General features: G+C 40.8%; 1 long non-coding RNA gene across 1 annotated transcript in view; it reads right to left on the reverse strand.

Moving 5' to 3' along the window:
- LOC110340149 overlaps positions 1-23,064 on the reverse strand; it is a 177,922-nt gene that overhangs the window by 54,757 nt on the left and 100,101 nt on the right. The gene's annotated exons all lie outside the window — the stretch shown is intronic.

Consider the following 23,064-nt stretch of genomic DNA (forward strand, 5'->3'; position numbering starts at 1 on the left):
ACAAGGCCGTTGGCCATACAGATGTAAATATAAGAAAATAGGTATTCCCTAAATATAGGGAATCAAATTTTGAAGTCTGTCAAATCCACAACAACTCTAGTCTTAGATTTTCAAAGTCAGTAGAAGGGTAGCGTCTGAATTCCATTATTTTATAGCACCAGAACATGTATTTTCAAGTCAGAAATGAAGAAAATACTAGGTTTCTCTCCCATGTTGCCATCTCTATAAGATCTAATAGACCTGATGCTTTGGAAACTCCAGAATAATAACTATTAGTTTTCTTCTGGAAATGTTTCTACTGAGAGATCTCTGAAATGTGCCTTAGGGAGAAAAGAAATGAACAGTATTGAGGTACCTAGACCAGTGGTCTCTACTAAACTTGACCTTCTCAGTGTTCAAGTATCTGTTATTTTACCTTAAGAAATTTAAGTTCAAATAAACAGAAAAAAATTTAACAGTTACAAGTGAAGCTAGGTTGATAAATTAAGTTACATAGCCTAAGTGTGCATATGTAAAGATGATTAAATTACTCTATCTAACATTGATGTAAGGAGTTTCACTTTCAAGGTACATTTATATGTTTAAGATATTAATTCATTACTTTTTTCTTTTCTTAACTGCAGCATGTATTTTTCAACAAACAAAATTTCAGTTTCATTTCCAGCCATTAATATTCTTCAGCTTCGCAGTAGAGTCAGTATATAGAGGAAATATTTTTCAGCAATCTCTATTGGTATTATATTTATTGCAGATATGACCAGATCCAAGAATAAAAAGTAGGTGAGAAAAGTGGAGGCTATCAGTGGCTATGTCTTTGTCTGACCACCATTTTTATAATCTAATATGTGGTATATTATTATAACAATTTCTCAACCTTTTAAAACAGTTCTCTTCACTCCTTATTCATCTTTATCACTACTTTTATAACAAAATGTCTAAGATTGGATCCTTTATTATAAAAAAAGAAATACATATTTTCATCACAGCGTGGAAGTTTAAGAGCATGGTGCAAATATCTGACACATCCGTATGATGGGATAATTACAGATGACACCACAGTAGTATGAAATGCAAGGGTGGCTACCAATGCATGCTAGAGAGGCATTCCTGAGAGATACCAAGGCTCCCCATTCTAACGGAAACTAACCTAGGCCCATGGAACCTATATTAATCCCCTCTGGGATGGTGCCTCCAGGACCTGATTATCATCCATTAAGCCCAACCTCTTGATAACTGCAACACCTAAATAAGATCACACTAGGGATCCAAGATGCCAGTACATCAACCTTTGAAGGACACATTTAAGCTATATGCAAACCACACCAACATTGCTTCTAGACTCTTCCATGATTCCAGATTCTCGTTGATCATGGTTAACATAAGCAATAACTCTAATTCATCTAAAGGTGAGTCAGAAATGGTCATCTTCTTGGAGGAGAAGTCAGAGCCCTTGTCTAAGGTTCAATTTGCTTAGTAGGAGTAGGAGTCCACATATATGTTTATTTGTAGAAATTGGATGTTGGCAAAAACAGTACTAGAATTAGTAGAATCGATAGCAACTCCATCTCCTGAGCCACTCTTCTTCACTGGCACTTGACAACAATGAAAAATGTACTAACTTCACCACACTAAGACTTTTAGAAACCCAAGCAGAGTACACTTACATCATTATAGAGACAAATACGGAAGTTTCTCAAAAAGATAGATTCCACAAGACACAGCTATAACACTCTTAGATGTCTATCAACTGATGAATGGATAATGAAAATGTGACATATATATACACTGTGATTTTACTCAGTTATAAAGAAAAATGAAATTTGCAAATAAATAAATAAATATATCTGAAGATTTATATATTAAATGAGGTTATCCTGACTCAGAAAAATAAAACCCTCAAGTTCTCTCCCCTATGTGCATCCTGGCTTTTATTTTATGTATTCATGTATGCATGTACATAATTAAAAAGTGGGGGTAAGAGTGTGTATAGGCCATGAAACCAGATGGCAGACTCAGGAAGGGACTAAAAGGTGTCAAGAAACAGGGAAAAGATAAATACATGTGACAGAACAGGAGAAGATAAAAATATGGGGGAAATGAGGTCAACGAGACATAAAATGAAACAAAAACAAATTTTGTTTGAAAGCTACCGTAATGAAATACTTGTATGACAATATAAAGTCTTAAACACAATTATGCCAGTTAGTCCTATGATTGTGGGTATTTTTTCTTCTCAGTTTTCTCATCTGAGAAGTGAGAGGTGGGGCTAGATCGTCTCCGAGCTCCTCCCAAGCATAGCATTCAACGGTTATGATTCATTGACATGGCAGCTTAAACTATGGATGGCCCCAGATTTGTGCCAAGTTTACATCGCATCAGAGTAAAGAGACAAACAGCCGCTGAGCCAAACCCTATGAGTTAATCACCAAGGCACATTTGGATAAATGAGAAAGTATCAGGTTCCTGTTTAAAGGACCAGGTGTTTTACATAGTGTGTGTTGTTCTTCCATAAATGTTGGGGTCTTAGATCATGTCTACAGTCAAGATTCCTTCTATAAAACTGTGGCAGTGTCCACTGAGACAAACTCTTTTTGCTACCTGGGACATCTTTCACCCCATTGGGCAAACAACTGAGAAGAAGTAATTTTTAAAACTGCTGCATATCAATCTAATTTATACAACAAATATTTCCATATGGTCAAGAGCCAGTTTTCTGGTATTTGGAAGACAGGCCAGATCTTGGAGTGGTCTTTTAAATTGAAAACCAAATGTGGGTGAGCTCATTCTCTGGAACTTCATGAAGGAGAATCCATTTCACTGCCTTGGCATAAATTAGCTGGGTGAATTAGTGTGAGAGCCTGTCGCCTTTCACTGAGATGTTGCCAGGCAACAGAGGTTAGAAAGACGCCCGGGTCACATGGAAAATGGGGTAGAAGAGGAAAGCGAGCAGGAGGGTGTGTTGGTTTCCTGGCTGGTATCTTGGAACAGGAGGCAGAGGGGTAGTTACAATAAGACTGTAGACCTGCAAAGTGCAGTGGGAGAAGTTGGGAGACTCTAGATCCAGCCAAGTACAGTGAAAGGAAGAAGATAAGAGAAAACTGTCTGCAGGAGTGAAGGCATATCTGTCTATAGATATGAATATCCATAATATTCCTTTCCACATATTGGTCACCCCAACCCAAGGCAAGGAACACTCAGCTGAAGGGCCCTCTACCCCTGAAGAGCGATAGCACTGGACCACCATGCCAATAAGAGCCTCTGGGGAGGAAAGAGTCTAAGAGCCAGAGGATCAGGGAATGTGCTGTAAGATTGTGTCTCCTAATAATATCAGAAACTACACCCCTAAAGTCTGACTAAACATGGGCTGAACAAAGGTGACACCAAGAGACATGCCAAAGTGTTTGGAGAGACCACATGGCCTCAACTCCACACGAAGAACTAAGACAACTAAGTAATTCTGAGAATGGGAGAAATAGGCTTCTACAAGAAAGAGCACACCAACTGAGTACCCAGCATCAAATGATCAATCCTGAAAACATTCATACAAGTAACATGCAAACTGAGCAGGTTTCTTCTACAAGAAAGAGCACACCAACTGAGTACCCAGCATCAAATGATCAATCCTGAAAACATTCATACAAGTAACATGCAAACTGAGCAGGTTTCTTCTACAAGAAAGAGCACACCAACTGAGTACCCAGCATCAAATGATCAATCCTGAAACATTCATACACGTAACATGCAAACTGAGCAGGTTTCTTCTACAAGAAAGAGCACACCAACTGAGTACCCAGCATCAAATGATCAATCCTGAAAACATTCATACAAGTAACATGCAAACTGAGCAGGTTTCTTCTACAAGAAAGAGCACACCAACTGAGTACCCAGCATCAAATGATCAATCCTGAAAACATTCATACACGTAACATGCAAACTGAGCAGGTTTCTTCTACAAGAAAGAGCACACCAACTGAGTACCCAGCATCAAATGATCAATCCTGAAAACATTCATACACGTAACATGCAAACTGAGCAGGTTTCTTCTACAAGAAAGAGCACACCAACTGAGTACCCAGCATCAAATGATCAATCCTGAAAACATTCATACAAGTAACATACAAACTGAGCAGGTTGCATTTAGGAATATATATGTGTATATGTATATAGTAGCAATTAATGAAAAAAGATGTCATGAATTTGAAAGAGCAAAGAAGATATATGGTAGGATTTGTAGGGAAAAAAGAGAAGAATTAAATACTATAATTATAATCTCAAAAAGAAAGCAGAAATCTCTGCTATCAGCACCTCTTCTAGATGGACCCTTAAATTTGGGTAGCCATGGGCTGCCTCCTCAAACCTCTATATGCCTCAGAGAAGTTTCATTAACTACTTGTTTGATGTTGGATACTACCAGTGTGCCAAAAACCCACTTCCCTGAACCTCAGCACAGACAGTTCCTTGGTGTGCTAGGCCCCGACACACACTATCCTGCCTGTGGCACCACATCTTCTCAGAAAGGGCCACCAACACCCTCCTGTTTACCTGACTCAGAACCCTGAGAGCCAACCTCAAGTCCCCTTGCAGCCTCAGTCAGAACGCCACACAGATGTCACTTCTCCAGACTCTAACATCTGTGTTTTTCTTCTCTTCCTTCACTGCTGTAAACTTAATACAACCCCTTATATTCTTTTCCTGGCAGAATAATTTCTATTAGACTTCCAGTAGCTGCCCAGATACCAGTCTTGTTTCTTTCGTTTGGTCCATCATATGAATGAAGAATAAATTTTCAAAAATATTAACATAACCCTGATTATAATACAATCTGCTTTGCTCAAAATCCTTTAGTGATGTCGTGAACAAGGCAGAAGGCAGAATGAACCAGTCAGCATATATGATAGAAAGTTAACATGCTTAGTATGTACAGGGTAATCATAAACTGATCTGATGATGAATGTACAATAAAACAGAAAATTGGTCAGAGTTACTTTTTCTTTAGGACATGAAAGATCAATAAAGTCATGGAAGCTTCCTAAGCTCTAGTAGTTAAGCAAATATAAATTAAAAGAATGATGAGATTCTAGTATTACACATTTATGTCTGGCAAAAATAAACTTGAGAACATCTAAGGCTGAAGGGGTATAAAGACTTAGGCACTCTAGTCTACTGCCACAAAATGTGAAGTTTGAAGATCACTCAATTCTTTCATCAGACCTTCTTCAGGCAATAGATGGTAATTAACACAGAGACCCACAACTGGACAATGGGCAGAGTGAAGGACTATGTAATGGTCAACACTAAGTAGAATGTCTTCATCACACCCCTTCTCTCAAGGATCAGGGACCTGTGGGAAAGAGGGAGTAAGAGGATTGTAAGTGGGGAGGTAGATGACACATATGAACTCAAGAGACTACTACAGCATTTGCAAGAACAAGACCTGCACAACTTCAAACCAGACAATATTCCAGCATGGGAAAGAGGAAGTGGACACAAAGCCCCACCCCCTAGCCAAGAAGGCATTTGAAATGAATACCTGCTGAGAGAAGTCAAGTTTCTTCAGTGGAGTGTCACTGTGTACATCAACCACACTCCAGGGCAAGTCTAGTGCCCAAAAGTGATTGGCTAACAAAATTGAACTCTGTGTGTGTGTGTGTGTGTGTGTGTGTGTGTGTGTGTGTGTTTGTCTTACTGTTAGTGTTGTTCATTTGGCCTTTGTTACTGATTTTTGTTTTATATGATTTTTGAGAGAGAGAGAGAGAGAGAGAGAGAGAGAGAGAGAGAGAGAGAGAGAGAATAACATGGGTGTGGAGGATCTGGAAGGAATTGAGGGAATCCAAAAAATATGATCAAAATATAACATATGTAGAACCTTTAAGTAACAGTGTAGCTATGTCAATTAACATTAACAAATGAAGGAACTTTCAGAAGTCTCAGTCAGAGCTCCAACCTATACAGGAAAAAAGCCCTGCTGTGTAAGGACACCAGCATAAGAAAGGTTTTTAGACTATTTTTCAGAACTGTAGAACTAGAGCCACTTGAATTATCTTCAATAGAAGAAAAGTTACACAGAGTGTATCTATAGCATGGAACAATAACTAGTAGCCATTTAGAAGAATGAATACGATAATCACATTACTATGAAAAATATGCTGAAAATATGCTTGCCAAAGACAGCCCCAGACCCACCCCACACCTTATGGCGCCAGACAGATGGGCACCATTGTGATGAGCAGTATGTGGTGGAGAAATGGAAGAGGAAGAGAAGCAGAGCAGTCACTGGAGAAGAGGAGGTGGGGGACAGGCTGATGTGGGAGGCCTGCGCGCTACCAGGGGTCAGGGTGATGTCAACACCTGCTTATTAGGTCCATTTGATTGGAAGATCTTTTTTCCAACTCTTTATTCTGAGGTGATACCTATTTGATTTTTGAGGTGTGTTTCTTGTACGCAGCAGAAGGATGGATCCTGTTTTCTCATCCATTCTGTTAGTCTGTTTCTTTTTACTGGAGAGTTGAGTCCATTGATATTGAGAGATACTTTTTACATATGTTTCTCCCAGTTCCCTCTCCCTCCCCTCCTCCTCCAGCTCCCGAACCCCCCAACTCCCACCCCACTCCATCCCCCCTCTGCTACCCAGGGAGGATAAGGCCTTCCATGAGGGATTTTCGGAGTCTGTGATATAATCCAGGGCAGGGCCTAGGTCCTTCCCCATGTGTCCAGGCTGAGAGAGCATCCCTCCATGTAGAATGGGCTCCCAGAGTCCATCTGTATGCCAGGTATAAATACTGATCTACTCTCCAAGGTCTCATAGATTGCTGAGGCCTCTTCTCTGACACCCAGATTGGGGGGGAGGGTGTCTGGATCAGTCCCATGCTGGTCTCTGAGTCATCAGTCTGGGGTCCATGCAATCTACCTTGTTTAGGTCAGCTGCCTCTGTGGGTTTCACCAGCCTGGTCTTGATTCCTTTGCTCATCTCTCCTCTTTGCAACTGGGTTCCAGGAGTTCAGTTCAGTTTTTAGCTGTTGGTGTCTGCCTCTGCTTCCATCAGCCACTGGATGAGGGTTCTAGGATGGCATATAAGGTAGTCATCAATCTCATTGTCAGGGGACAGCATTTAAGGTAGCCTTAGTGCCAGTTGGCGTTGTTCTTGTAGATCTCTGAAAATCTTACTGGTGCCAAATCTCCCCTCCAACCTATAATGGCTCCCTCTGTTATGGGATCTTTCCTCGTTCTCTCCTCTATTCTTACCCTGACTCAAACTTCCTGCTACCCCATGTCCTCCTCTCCCTCCTTGTCTCCCCCTCTTTTTCTTCCATCTTCCTCTCCCCTGCCCCCCCCCACTCCCAATCCAATTAGGAGATCTCGTTCCATTCCCCTTCTCTGGGTTACCATGAATATCTCTCTTAGGGTCGTCCCTGCATCCCAGACTCTCTGGTGGTGGGATTGTAGGCCGGCAATCCCCTGCTCCATGTCTAAAAATCCATATATGAGTGAGTACATGCCACGTTTCTCTTTTTGTGATTGGATTACCTCACTCAGGATAGTTTCTTCTAGTGCCATCCATTTGTCTGCAAATTTCAATATTCCATGTTTTTTTCCCACTGAGTAGTACTCCATTGTATAGATGTACCACATTTTCTCTATCCACTCTTCAGTTGAGGGGCATTTAGGTTACTTCCAGATTCTGGCTATTACAAATAATGCTGCTATGAACATAGTTGAACAGATGTCCTTATTGTATGAGTATACATCTTTTGGGTATATACCTAATAGTGGAATTGCTGGATCTTGTGGTAAACTGATTTCCATTTTCCTGAGGAATCTCCATACTGATCTCCAAAGCGGCTGCACAAGTTGGCATTCCAGCAGTGGAAGAGTGTTCCCCTCTCTCCATATCCTCTCCAGCATAAACTGTCATTAGTGTTTTTGATTTTAGTCATTCTTATGGGAGTGAAATGGTATCTCAGAGTTGTTTTGATTTGCATTTCCCTGATGACTAAGGATGTTGAGTACTTTCTCAAGTGTTTCTCAGTCATTTTAGACTCCTCTATTGAGACTTCTCTATGTAGTTCTGTATCCCACTTTTTAATTGGATCCTTTGGTGTTTTGGAGACTTGCTTCTTGAGTTCTTTGTAAATTATGGAGATCAGCCCTCTGTCAGATGTGGGGTTAGTGAATATCTTTTCCCATATTGTGGGCTGTCATTTTGTCTTGTTGACCTTATCCTTTGCTCTACAGAAGCTTCTCAGTTTCAGGAGATCCCATTTATTAATTGTGGATCTCATGTCTGTGCTAATGGTGTTATGTTCAGGAAGCAGTCTCCTGTACCAATTGTACCAATTCGTTCAAGGGTACTTCCCACTTTCTCTTCTAAGAGGTTCAGTGTGGCTGGATTCATGTTGAGGTCTTTGGTCCATTTGGACTTAAGTTTTATGCATGGTGATAGATACGGATCTATCTGCTGTCTTTTACATGCCAGCATACAGTTATGCCAGCACCATTTGTTGAAGATGCTTCTTTTTTCCATTGTATAGTTTTAGCTTCTTTGTCAAAGATCAGGTGTTCAAAGGTGCGTGGATGCGTGGGTTAATATCACTGTCTTCAATTCAATTCCATTGGTCTACCTGTCTGTTTTTGTGTGAATACCAAGCTGTTTTCAGGACTATAGCTCTATAGTAGAGCTTAAAGTCAGGGATAGTGATGCCTCCTGAAGTTCCTTTATTGTACAGGGTTGTTTTGGCTATCCTGGGTCTTTTGTTTTTCCATATAAAGTTGAGGGTTATCCTTTCAAAGTCCATGAAAATTGTGCTGGTATTTTGATAGGGATTGCATTGAATCTGTAAATTGCTTTAGATAAGATTGCCATTTTTACTATGGTGATCCTACCTGTCCAAGAGCATGGGAGGTCTTTCCATTTTCTGGCATCTTCTTTAATTTCTTTCTTTAAAGACTCAAAGTTCCTGTTATACAGGTCTTTCACCTGTTTGGTTAGAGTTACCCCAAGATATTTTATGCTGTTTGTGGCTATTATAAAGGGTGATGTTTCTCTGATTTCTTTCTCATCCCTTTTATTATCTATATATAGTAACCCACCATATAAACAATCTAAAAAAGAAAAACCACATGATCATCTCACTAGATGCTGAAAAAGTCTTTGAAAAAATTCAACATCCCTTCATGATAAAGGTCTTAGGGAGGTCAGGTATAGTAGGAACATACCTAAACATAGTAAAAGCAATATACAGCAAACCAACAGCCAACATCAAACTAAATGGAGAGAAACTCAAGGCGATTCCTCTAAAATCAGGAACAAGACAAGGATGTCCACACTCTCCATATCTCTTCAGTATTGTACTTGAAGTTCTAGCTAGAGCAATAAGACAACAACAAAAGGAGATCAAGGGGATACAAATTGAAAAGAAGCCAAACTTTCACTATTTGCAGATGATATGACAGTCTACGTAAGCGACCCAAAGAATTCTACCAGGGAACTCCTACAGCTGATAAACACCTTCAGCAAAGTGGCAGGATACAAATTAACTCAAAATCAGTAACTCTACTATATCTAGTATCTTCTGTAAGGATGGATTTATACATATTGTTTGAAGTTGAATTTAGCATGGAATATTTTCTCAATCTATGGTGATTGAAAGTTTTGTTGAGTGTAGGAGTCTTAGCTGGTCCAGGCCCTTTTAACTTTTAGAGTCTCTACTGAGAAGTCAGATGTAATTCTAATATGTCTACCTTTATATGTTACTTGGCCTTTTTTCCTTGCAACATTTAATATTCTCTCTTTGTTCTATATGTTTAGTGTTTTGATTATTATGTGGTAATGGGACATTCTTTTCTGGTCCAATCTATTTGATATTCTATATGCTCCTTGCACCTTTATAGTTATCTCCTTTAGGTTAGGAAATTTTTCTTCTGGACCTTTAAGCTGAGATTCTTCTTCTTCTCTTCCTATTATTGTTAGGTTTGGTCTTTCCATGGTGTCCCAAATTTCCTGGATGTTTTGTGTCTATTTTTTTAATTTAACATTTTCTTTGACTGATGCATCTATTTCTTCATCATACATTCAACACCTGAGTTTCTCTCTTCCATTTCTCATATTATGTTTATGATGCCTGCATCTATAATTGCTGTTCCTCACCTAGATTTTCCATTTCCAGAATGCCTTCAGCTTATATTTCTTTATTGCTTCTATTTACATTTCCAGGTCTTGAACAGTTTTATTTATTTCCATCATCTGTTTGTTTATTTGTCTCTTGGCTTTCTTTAAGGGATTTATTAACTGCCTCCAATTTTTGTTTGTCTTTGCCTCAATTTCTTTAAGTGATTTTTCCACTTCTTTAAGGACCTTCAGAAAGTTGTTTTTAAGGTCTTTTTCTTGTGCTGCATCTGTTTTGGTATATTCAGGGCTTACTGTATTAGGATAGCTGGGCTCTGGTGGTTACATATTGCCCTGGCTGTTGCTGATTGTGTTCTTATGCTGTTGTCTAGGCATCTGGGTTTGGGATGATGATAATAGGTGTAGATGCCTATTTCTGAGTTTTTAATTAGTTGGATGGATGTTTTATTCCTTGGTTTCTGTTTCTTCTTTGATCTTTTGGTCTGTGTGGCCTGTGGTTGAGCAGGGCTTTTCTGCCTGAGCTGGAGGATGGACTCCTGGTGGCCAGTGTGACCTCGTCTCCACCCAAGTTAGGGGCTAGAACATTGTGAGGAGAAGGGGAGGATCGGGGATAGTCTCCAGAGATGGGCACCAAGAGAGTGGAGGAGTTTGATAGGTCGGCCTACCTGGAGTTCTGGCAGCAGTGTGGCATCTGGTCCAGAAGGGAGTCTCCACCCTAATTGTGGACAGGAACAAGGTGATGAAGAAAAGAAGTGGGACTATGGATGGGAGAGCAGTAAGAGAATGAGAGAGCTCCCTGGACAAGCAGCCTAACTGGACTTCTGGTGGGTAGTGTGCCCTCTGGTCCAGCAATGAATCTCCACCTGACTTTGCCTATCTGTTCTTCTGTCTGGTGTGGCCTGCACTTAAGGAGGGGGTGTCTGCCTGAATTGGGGACTGGGACAGCAGGGGTAGTGATTGGGTCTGGGGAAACCAAACCAAGGAAAGAAGAGAGTTCCTCCAGTGGGAAGCCTACCTGTTCTTCTGGCTGGCATGGCCTGCACCTCAAAATCCTATATGTTTTTTCCTTCAATATATGTTTTTATTTAAATTAGAAACATGAATGCTTCACATGTCAATCCCAGATCCCTCTTCCACCCCTCCTCCCTTGTCCCTCTACCAGCCCTCCCAGTCCTCCACCCAATCCCCACATCATTCCCCAGGGAGGGTGAGGCCCTCCTTGGGGGATCTCCAAAGTCTGTCATTTCATCCAGGGTAGAACTTAGGCCCTTCCCCATGTGTCCATGCTGAGAGAGCATCCTTCTATTTGGAATGGGCTCCCAAAGATCATTCAAAAGCCATGGTAAACACTGATCTACTACCCAAGGCCCCAGTGATTTCTGTGGCCTCCTCACTGAGACTACATTCATGGAGTCTGGATCAGTCCCCTGTTGGCCTCTCAAGCATCAGTTGGGGATTCAAGAGCTCCCCCTTATCCGGTCAGCTGTCATTGTGGGTTTCACCATCATGGTATTGACCCCTTTGCTCATCACTCTTCCATCTGTCACTAGGTTCCAGGAGTTCAGTTCAGTGTTTAGCTGTGGGTATCTGTCTCTGCTTCCATCAGTCCCTGGATGAAGGTTCTAGGATGGCATATAGGATACTCATCAACCCTGTCATCAAGGAGGGCCTATTAATGTAGTCTCTCCACTATTGTTTAGTTTGTCAGTTGGTGTTATCCTTGTAGATCTCTGGAGATCTCACTAGTGTCAGCTCTCACCTCAAGCCTATAATGAATCGATGTATTATGGTGTCTCTCATCCTGCTCTCCTCGATTCTAATCCTCGATTCAACCTTCCCACTCCCCCAAGTCTTCTTCTCCCCTCCTCTTATCCCCCCCTCTTTTTCTTGGCTCCCTCTCCCATCCCCTGATATTCCCAATCTGCTCAGGAGATCTTGCCTCATTCCACTTCTCTGGGGTATCATGCATCTCTCTTGGGAAACTCCTTGTTTCCCAGACCCACTGGCACTCTGATTGTAGGATGTTTTTAAGTCATATGTTTTCACCCTTGCAATTTAGAAGACAGATGTAAAGTGATGTGTGCCACAAGGCAAAAGCTAAAGGTAAGGATGTGAGAGGTTTTATTTGTGGCTTTTCTTCTTTATATGTTATGCCATACTATCATTTCTCATTCTAAAACCCTGCTTGCTTTCTTCATGAGATGCTATTCCCAAAGCGCATAATTCCTTTTATGTCTTTTTAGTGTGCACATCAACTCCTTCAGAATATACATTTCATAAAGACAGAAACCAAACCCATTTGTTCACTTCTATGTCCCTAACTTTACAGGGCCTGTCACCTAAAAACTACATCAAATTACTTCATTAAATAACAATTCCATAGCTTTGTTATTTAAAAGGAAAGTCAAAAGTAGGATCCAAAGGCCAGGTAGATGACTTAGCAGGTAAGAACACTAACCTTACAAGCCTAATGGTCTGTGTTTCTGATCCCCAGAGCCCACATAAAAAGCCAGATGTGTTGATATGCATCTGTATTATCAGCCCTTCTACAGTGAGATGATAGACAGAAACAGGAGAAATTCTCAGGAGCTTGTAGGCCTGAGAAAGACCCTGCTTCAACAGTGTGGGAGACAAGAACAAACTCCAAAGTTGTCCTTGCCTTCCAGGTGCACACTGTGGCATATAGACAGTCGCATTCACACACACACACACACACACACACACACACACACACACACACACACACACACACTAAATAAATAGGATTCCTATGTTTCCTGAGAGTCTCATCACCGGGATTCCTACAGCATGGCCTCCTCCAGTCCCGGGGCCTTTCTTCTTCAGAGCTAAGACTCCTTGAGGTCAAAGATCATATCTTACTATAAGCTGTATTCTGTGCCTTGTGCTCAGTACTCAGGGAGTGTTTGCTAACTCAGGGTCTCAAATACAGAAGAGGAAAAAAACTAAGCATGACCCAAATCAAAACAAGGGATCTTTGAAAGTATGACAAGAGCCATACATAGAAAAACAAGTATGATTTGTTGTCTCTCAAATGTAAAGTGCATATTTTAATATATGTTCTGTAGGTATTAGAAGAACTATGGAAAAAGAAAGGAACCAGCTATCTGGAAAGAGATAGATGAGGCTAATTGGGGGATAAATAAGGGCAAAGTGTATGATACTGTATGAAGAGTTCATAATGAAACATAGCATTTTATACAATGAAGATAGGATGTATAAAATGTCATAAATATAAATAATAATAATCTCCACATGAATCACAAAATTATTTTAACCAGAATTAAATATAATAAACTCAGAAACATTTTGAAAAGTATCAAGCTAGCCAGGTATTATGGCACACACAGTTAGGAATCTGAGGCAGGATGGCTACAGGTATGCAGTCATCATGAGCTACATAGCAAGACACTGTCTAAAGGCCAAAACAATACAAAAATTAGAACATTTTTGGGTCCACGTGTGAGATATTTTAGAAAGAAAGAAAAAAAAGTAAAACTAATCATAATCCTTTCCATGCAAATGTAGTTCAGTCTAACTTCCACAATCATCTCTTGGCCTGAAGACTTACTCTGAATTAGCATACAAAACAACTAGGCAGCTTTGGCCAGTACCATCAGCATGCAGTCTTGGTCAAGCTGGGAATGAAAGAAATGTGATGAACTATCCCGTTCTGTCCTTGGACTAAGGATGGACTAATTATAAGATTTTTATCTGGGTAAGGAAATACTCATAGTCTCCATCTTTTTACATCAGTGTATATACTCATTCATAATTACTTCCTCTAGTCTGAAAATTGGGTGAAAAATCAGGTGGTATTCAAATCTGGACTCTATTAAATAACTTTGGGTTTGATTGAGTCAGATTTGTAAACAAATGATTTCCCTAAAAACACAGAGTCATATAAAATCTTTTACCATTAATGCCTTGTTCTCTTCTGACACCATAAATAAACCTCATTTCCTCTGAGGATTAGTAAAAAAAAAAGGCCCACTTTGCAAAGCCTCTCTTTCTGCAAAGATATTAGGTCATTGCTTTCCTGCCTGTACTTGCTTCTCTTGAGCTCCTAATGACAAAAGTAAACAATGTTTCAAGTGGAGCATTTCTTGGAGCTTGGCTTTAACTTCTACTATCTTGGCCTTCCTACAAAGTCTGATATGGGATTTTCAGTGGGGCTGGCTGGAGTAAACAGCATCAGCCCTGACAATGCCAGGCAGCATCACTGGCAACATTGTATCTTTGCTCCTGATGCTTTGCCCACTATTACATGCCCTTCTAGCTCACTACTCAGTGGTCTCAGGACCTAGAGCATCCCTGACAACAACCTGGACATTCTAATACCTTCTTTTCTGTATCCAGGAACATGTATGAGTTTCTGCTTGGCATCACTCCACACTAGTGTCTATGCGAAGGCCTGAGACACAGACTGAAATCCCCCAAGTGACTTACAATAGCGAAGACAGAGTCCCCAGAAAGTTATCCTACAAAGCTGTAAATAGCAGAAGTATTAACTGCAAAATATATGTCCAAAGGAAATGAGTTTATCAAAGGCAGATAAATTTGCATATTCATCATAGAACTGGTCAAAACATCCCAGAAACAGAAACAAACCAAGTGACCCTCAATGGATGAAAGATCAGCAAGTGTGGTACATAGACATAACTGAATATTATACAACCAGAAAAAGAATTGAAGTATGCCATTTGTGACAAGAGGGATGAAGCTGGAAACCTTTATGCTACAGGAAATAAGTCAAGAATAGAAAGGCAAAAACCCATCTCATTACATGAGTGATCATTTTGGGGTTAGAGGGGGAGAATACTCAAGAAACTACTGGAAAGGGGGTGCATTTCAGGGGGATCTCCCAGGAATCTACAAGGATGACCCCGGCTAAGACTCCCAGCAATAGCAGATTGTATGTATGTAGCCTGAATGGGTCATCTCCTGCAACCAAGAAAGACTTTAAGTGGAGAGACTAGGACACCAATGCAGTCACATAACTTTCATAGTCATCCTACCTATGGTATGTGCTGGGATAAGAGCAGCCTAGAGATTGAGGGAACCAGTTGAGGGTCCTACCAATGGCTGGTCTAGCCCGAAACCCATGCAGGAGAGTAAACCCACCCCTGACACCACCTGAAGCAACCAGAACCAAAAGGCTGGATAACTCACAGATACAGGATAAAACCAAACAGGACTGGATGAAAAAAAGATCAATGTAATGATGTCTACAGACATTCTACTACGCTCATAGATGGTTCCTAGACCAACTATCATCAGAGAAACTTTATCCAGCAACTGATGGAAACAGAAGCAGAGTCAAAGCCAATTGTTAATCAGAGCTCAGGGAATCCTACAGAAAAGGGGTTAAGGACACCACAAGAAAACCCACATAATCAACTAACCTGGGCTCATGGGGGCTCAGTGACTGAAACATCTAGGGAGCTTGCATGGAACTGACAAGGCACTCTATGTACATGTTACAGCTGTATAGCTTGGTCTTCTGGTAGAACTCCTAACAGTGGGAACAGGGTTTGTCTCTTTTGCAGGCTTTTGGGACCCTCCTCCTCATACTGGATTGCCTCATCCAACCTCAAACTTGGGGAAGTGCTTAGTCTCACTGCAGCTGCATATGCCACGTTTCGTTGGTAACCATGGGAGACCTGCCTTTTACTAAACAGATATGGAGGAAGAGTGCATTGTGGGGTAGATAGAGACAGAGAGGCAATGAGGGGAGGGACTGGGAGTAGAGGAGGGAGGGGAAACCAGCCAGGGTATAAAATTAATTAGTTTTTTAAAATATTGATTTTTGAAAATTTAAAAAACCCATCTCATAATATCACTCTTTTTTAAAAAATGGAAAACACAAAAAAGATGGATTTTATTTGAATTACAAGAATGTACACATTTTTCTATTCTATCCAAAGATACCATTTTGGTCCACACACGAAACTGATGAGTTTTGTGAATGCTTTTTATTTTTTTATTTCGTGTATTTGTTTTGCAAGATGGAGACATGCCACAGCATGCATAGAAGTAGGAGGGTGGCTTATACCAGTCAGTGTTCCCCAGGAATTGAACTCAGGCCGTTGGTCTTTGCAGCAGGCAGCTTAACCCACTGATCCATCTTGCTGGTCCCAGCACAGAAAGGTTCTTAGGAGCTGCCGTCTGTTTCCCAGGGTTGCTGTAAAATGTTCCACACACTTAGATCTTTCATTATTTTACTTTTCAGTCTATAAATCTTGTTCACATTCTGGTATTATTATTCCTAAATATTCTTTCTAGAAATTGGAAAAGGTATACTATTAATTTCATTGTCATGTAGCAATTGTTACTATGTTTAAAATGCAGTTACTTTTTATATGTCTACCTTATATCTGATGACACTGTTAACTTAGTTCTAGGAGTTTCTAGGTGGATTCCTTTGGATTCTACATAAACAGTCATGTCACCTTTAAATAAGGACCTTGGTGTCGTTGGTTAATATTGTCAACTCAATGAACTCTAGAATTACCTAAGAGACAAACCACTGGGCATGCCTGTTAGGACTCCTCTAAGTTAGTTTATCTCCGAGCACGTCCAGGATAAACTATCTGCTTTAGGTTAATTGAGTTGTGACTATCTGTGATTATGCTTGCTGACTGGATTCAAGGCCCACCTCACAGGAGGAAACTCATGTCTCGTACTGTAAAACTGACAAGCGTTGATGCCTAAGAGGTCATGAGTCCCGAAGGGAGCTACTTCTATTGCCTTCCTAAGCTGACATATGGCCAATCTGTCTTCTACATACTCATGTTTATATCTATAGGCAAGCATTCCACTCTGCCGTTGTCAAAAGAGCTTCCTATTGCAATGAGTGGCAGTCATTGCGGAGGCTCACGACTGGTCAGTGTTAAGAGTGCGGCAGTGGCATTCTCTCTCTCCTAATGGAGACGTGTCACCTCTTCAGTGGTTGGGGAACATTATAAAGAGGGACTGGCAAGGATGTAAGAAGTGGGAGATGAGGAGGTGACATGTTTCCTCTACCTGTCACAGTCATTGCCCTTTTGGACTCACTGTAATCTGTATAAAGCCCGTGCAAGATTAGGCCCATCCACATTTCATAAAGGAAGGAGGAGAGGCTCACAATTGCTGGGGGTAGGCATGTCACTTTCTTAAGTGGTGTAGCCACTATTATGATACGCTGTCATGCTCCTGTAAATAACCTCCCGGCCAACCACATACAAACAACCACAATTAAGCACAGTGGCTTACATGCTTGTCCTTGTCTTTCTATTATCAAAGGACTCAAACCTTAGCAAAGAGTTCAGTAAGGGTCCAAGTGTAACTGCCTAAATTCTAAGTTAAAAAAAATAAATGTAAGATACCACAGGCAAAAACTGGATAACAAAAAAATGAAGCTCATCTTCAAGAGTATGGTTAAATATTCAGATTTTTCTCTCAAAGTTCTATGGACTCCAACTCCAGGACATGCTCCCAAAGTTCTATGGACTCCAACTCCAGAAGTGTACAGGATGGGGCTTTTCCATACCAACGTATTTTAAGGAATTCACCCTCAGTTACCCTTCTGAAGACTTCCTTTCAAGGACTGCCACTTTAGTTCAAATTTATATAGGGGAAATGGATGTCATAGATCAGTCCTAACACTGGGCTCTGCCATCATGTGAGGGAGTCCCACGCCTACCACACAATTCATCTTTGTCATTATAGAATGCAATTATAATAAAGTCTTTCTGAACCAGATCTCGACCGCCGCATCTTGGGGCAAGCAATCTTTGTCAGCCCATCCTAACTTCTTTCAAAAACTGTCAACCCTAAGTGGTGCAGATGGAGTAATTCTTGTGATCTCATAGGTCCAGGACCTTGGTAATGCCATGTCCACTTCAATTCGATTAACTCTGAATGAAAGAGAGAGTTCTGCTTTGGATACTTGGCAATATAACCATAAACAGAAGGCTAATCTTTCAATAATACTCGTTTAAGAAAACAAGAGGTGACTGGAACTCTGTTGTAATGAAATTACCCGTGCTTGGCGGTTTCAGGAAGTAGTTTGTTTTTTTCTTCAAGGAGTATAGAGAGAGCCCCATTGCCTCTGCCCAATGAAAGTAAATGAGTGAATGATTTCACTTGTTTCTTCTTTGGACTGAATTAGGTCGTTGCCATCTGTGGAGTGTGCTAAATACCATAGGGAAAGTAAGCTATTTTCTCATGTCATTTATGTAATGATTGTGTTGTCACTTGCCACCTTTGAGCAAAATCAATATAGAGCAGAATCTTGGCCAGATTTTCCATTGCTGAAGTGAAGTGGGGAATTGGGGCATTTGTTCAGTTCAGCTGAGCACATTTTAGAAAGGCAACTCTTTTCTTAAAATTAATCAATGCTTAAGGGTACATTTCTAATTGCTATGGCCTAACTTCATTTCAGCTATTGAAGTTTGGCCACTAAGCCTCTTGGGGGTGAGGCATAACCAACCATAAGTGGGTAAGGAGTTTTCAAAAGGAAACTTCTCTTCAAATAAGAAATCAAGAATAAGACTGATGATAGCATCCAGAACCACAAGACACTAGGCAGACTGTGTCAAGGGGCAGGGTAGAGCTCACACGAAAGAGGACCTCTGATTGACACAGTGGCTGCATGACCTGCCTTGGGCAGCCTGAGTTGTCTGTATTTGGAAATATTCAAGGAAAAGATTGTATCAACATTTCTCAAACTAGTAGGAGAGCTCGAGTAAAGTTCTAAAACCTACTTCATGACTTATAAACACCACTTCAAAAAGCAGAACAGAATAGAATGAAACGGAAGAGAATAAAGTGGTAGAAAGAACTGCATTAGGAAGAATTGTTTTGTGAAATTCTATTTTAGTTGTTATAAGGTCACAAAGCGAAAACAAAGTCATAAGCTAAAAATACCTTTAGTGTGGGCTGCACTCTAGAGAGTTGAATACATACGCACGCATTACTTTCAGCATCCAGCTGATGGAGCATAATGACGGCATGGAGCTGATTGAACTGTGTGACCTTTTTTTCACTTTTTTTCTTTTTTATGTGGGGGTGTTTTGTTTGCATATATGTACGTACCACATGGGTACACTGTCTACGGAGGCCAGAAGAAGGTATTAGATTCCCTGCAACTGGAGTTACAGACAGTTGTGAGCCACCGTGTAGGTCTTAGGAATTGAATCCAGATCCTCCTGAAGAACACCCAGTGTTCTTTACTATTAAGCCATTGTCAGCCCTGAACTATTGGACTGCTAGGACCCAGAGAAGAAAGGAAAACACAGTTCCAATGATAAACAGTCATACTGCTCTAACTCTAAAATAAATCAGTACTCTAAATAAGTAATTGATTCCTGAGACTGGAAAGTAAGAGTTTGGAGTGACTTGATTCCCAGAGTTATATGCCTTTCACCAAGGAGAAGTGTGTCAAAGGACTAGCAGCTCAAGGACTGAGTAACTAGCACCTTCCTCTCTGCTTGTCCTAAGAAAGCCTAAGCACCATTCACTTGTGTATTTTAGCCTCTGAGTGTTTACCAAGTTATTTCATTGTCAGTTCTTTGGAAAAGTTCTGTGTGTGTGTGTGTGTGTGTGTGTGTGTGTGTGTGTGTGTGTGTGTTGTGTGTGTGTGCGCATGCGCATGCACTCGCGCGCGTGTGCTCAGAGATTTAGCTGATGGCTCCATTCACCCCCCACAGAATGGAAGACCACAGTGTCTAACTACCTTGTTATTTATCCTAATGAACCTTGATAACCCTTTGAACGTGTTTTCATGGACTCACCTGTAGGTCTAAGCAAAGCAACCAAAAGACATCTCTGGAAATTCAGGGAAGACAAGCTAGCTTGCATACAGAAAGGAAAACAATGTTTTTGATTGAAGGTCCTCTTCTCTGAGATCTCAATGGAGGCAACAAGGAGACATAAACTTCAGAGATTATCCCACTGTAGAGTCTATTGCTTAAGTAGACTTTTTTTAATTTGGTTTGTTTTTTTTTTTTTTGAGACAGGGTTGCTCTGTGTAGCTCTGGCTATCCTGGTGCTCACTCTGTAAACCATTCTGGCCTCAAACTGACAGAGAACTACCTGCCTCTGCCTCCCAGTGCTGGGATTAAAGGCATGTGCCATCACCCACCTGGCACTTAAACACATTTTATACTGTTGAAAATTCAACTCAAGAAAGCCAGTAACAGACAGGGAGGACTGATGATCAAAGGGATTAAGACTGGGCTGGTTTAACCCCCAGAAACAGCTGACCAGACAAAGGTTAACTCTTGAATCCCAGGCATCAGCCTGGGAATCCAGCATGGGACTGATCAAGACCCCCTGAATCTGGGTGTCAGTGAGGAGGCCTAGGTAATCTATTGAGCCTTGGGCAGCAGATCAGTACCCATCCCAAGTATACACACGGACTTTGGACTCCCATAGAACAATGTGAGGTGCACTCTCACCCTGAACTCTTGGGGAAGGGTCTAGGCCCTGCCCTATATGAAATGACAGACTATGGACACCCCCATAGAGGGCCTCACCCTCCCTGGGGGAATGAGGGGATAACGGGGGGGGGGAGAGCACGGGAGGAGGGGAGGGAAAGGGAGAGGGACCTGGAACTGACTTGTGGAGTAACCTTGTTTCTTATCTAAATTTAAACTGGAAAAGAAAAAAAAGAAAAAAATAGGAATTCTCTTATCTAAGTAAATCATCATATTATGCCTATGTAAATACCACTCAAGAAATATTAAGCATAAACTGAAATTTTAATTAAATTAATTTTAAATGTGAAAAAAAAAGAAAATTCAACTCACAGAATTCAGGACGATCTTACCAAGGAAAAGTAGACAGAGATATGAGGATAGAAAGAGACTTCATACACTGGAGAAGGGTAAAAGAACCAAGAGTCTAGATAGCAACAAGGAAGGCTGTGCCGTTACTCAAAAGGAGGGCATTTCTTGGTTTTATAGGCCAACTAGCAATCCTTGCCCCTTTAAGACATTAAGAACAAATATGCTCCAAGGAGGGAGTGGTGTCTAGTCATTAGGAACAGGACATAGAGCCAGATTTTTGACTTTTTATTCTTGGCTGTGCCACATGATCTCATTGTAGTTCTGGCAAACCTCCCCTCTCAACATCTTGAGCTCTCTCTTGACACATCTGTAAAGCGTACATAAGTACTAGGGTAGACAAAGGCTGGAGGACATCAATCTATGAGCAGGAATCATGGTTCCAGTGGAGAAGTGTGAAAGCATCAACAAACTTCACATTCTGATGACGAGCTCAGGGAGTCTCCCATTGAGAAATATTTGAAAACCACAAGAGTGAATCAAGGGCCAAGAAGTCCATACAAAGTAGGAAAGCACTGTATAAACTGTACAGGAGAAGTCTAGGCAAGATACAAAACCAGGCTTTAAAATAAACTTCAAAGCAGAACTGGGAAGACAACTGGGTGGGTAAAGTATTTATTGAATAAGCACAGGGAATTGAGTTTGGCTCCCCAGAACCTTTGTAAAAGCCAGATGTGACAGAAAGCATCTGTGCCCCTACAACTGGGAAGCAGAGTCAGGTACATCCAAGGGTTCGCAGTGGACCAGCTAGTCCTGCATAAATGGTGAGATACCAGGTTCAATGAATTACTGTTTCAAAAACGAATCTGGAGAGTAATAGAGTAAGACTGCGGGCATCGCATCGATGTCCAACTTCTGTATGCACACATTGTCATATATGTCCTCACATGCATGCATAACACACTCACATGTACACACACACACACACACACATGCACACCACATATAAAAAACTACACAACTTGTATAGGACACACAAAATTACCAACAATTAAGATTCCTAGCCATCATGTTTCTTCTGTTTTGGAGCTACTGGAGAATTTTTAAACTTCAGGCTTAGGAAACCACTTAAAGGTCATAAAATCTAATCTTTCTTGCAAAATAGAAATCTTTTTCTTGCCAGTTATATGCTGGTAGTGATTCCCAATGCCACAAGCCTTATCATTTCATGAGGCAATCCCTCATTGCAACACGCAAGTAATGAGAAAATGGTTCCTTATACTACATCCTACTAACCTCTTCTCTTTGTGCAATCCAACTGAGTTGTAAAAAACAGAAGTTATTCTGCAAAACTAGGATGGCCAACCATCTGCTGGTACAAAACTTTTCAGTGCCAAAACCAGAAGACTCTCAGCAAATTGAATGATCGTCACCTTGAGTAAAAATACAGACACCTTCAACAGAAGGTCCAAAAGAATATATGCTCTCCCAGAAGATGAATACACCCTTTGGGCTGAAAGTGCTTTGGAAGCATTGCCTCTCAGATCAAAGAACTGTGTTTAGATTTTCCTGGATGGGGACTGTCAATATGATTATTTTATTTCACTTACATGGAACATGACTGCTTTTGTATTCTGGGTACTATCCAAAATAGCATTTCCTGGATTAATCAGAAAATTTCATTTGAAGTCTTCACCTTGTAGACAACCTTGTGTCCCTTCTACAAAATGCATGCAACCCAGATTAACAGCAAAGTAGTCTCTTTGGAGAAATTGGAGAAGAAATGGGTAAGAGGTCAGGGCTAGAGTTTGGAAACTGTTATCAACTCAGCAAATGCAAGTGAGCAATTTAATCTTCAGAAATCTTCCCAAAAGAACAATGCTTATTAAAACATCCAGGGAAGGAATCTAAGCCCTTTTAGCTTTGCTCAGTGGAATGTATTCCATGAGATTCAAGAAGCCTTAGAGAATGATCCTAAGAGTTACAGAGGGAGAGTTACAGTGGAGTTCACCCTAGGGAGGTGGTTCTTTAGGGAAGGGATGGTGAGAATGGGTGACTCTAAGGCAACGCTAAAGGAAGAATAATAGGAATTGGGGAGTTCTTCGATGGAGACCTTCTGCTCTACAAGTGCAGAAGCCATAAAACCATCTATAT

Source organism: Mesocricetus auratus, unplaced genomic scaffold, assembly GCF_017639785.1.
Source record: "Mesocricetus auratus isolate SY011 unplaced genomic scaffold, BCM_Maur_2.0 Super-Scaffold_6730, whole genome shotgun sequence".
NCBI classification, from domain to species: Eukaryota; Metazoa; Chordata; class Mammalia; order Rodentia; family Cricetidae; genus Mesocricetus; species Mesocricetus auratus.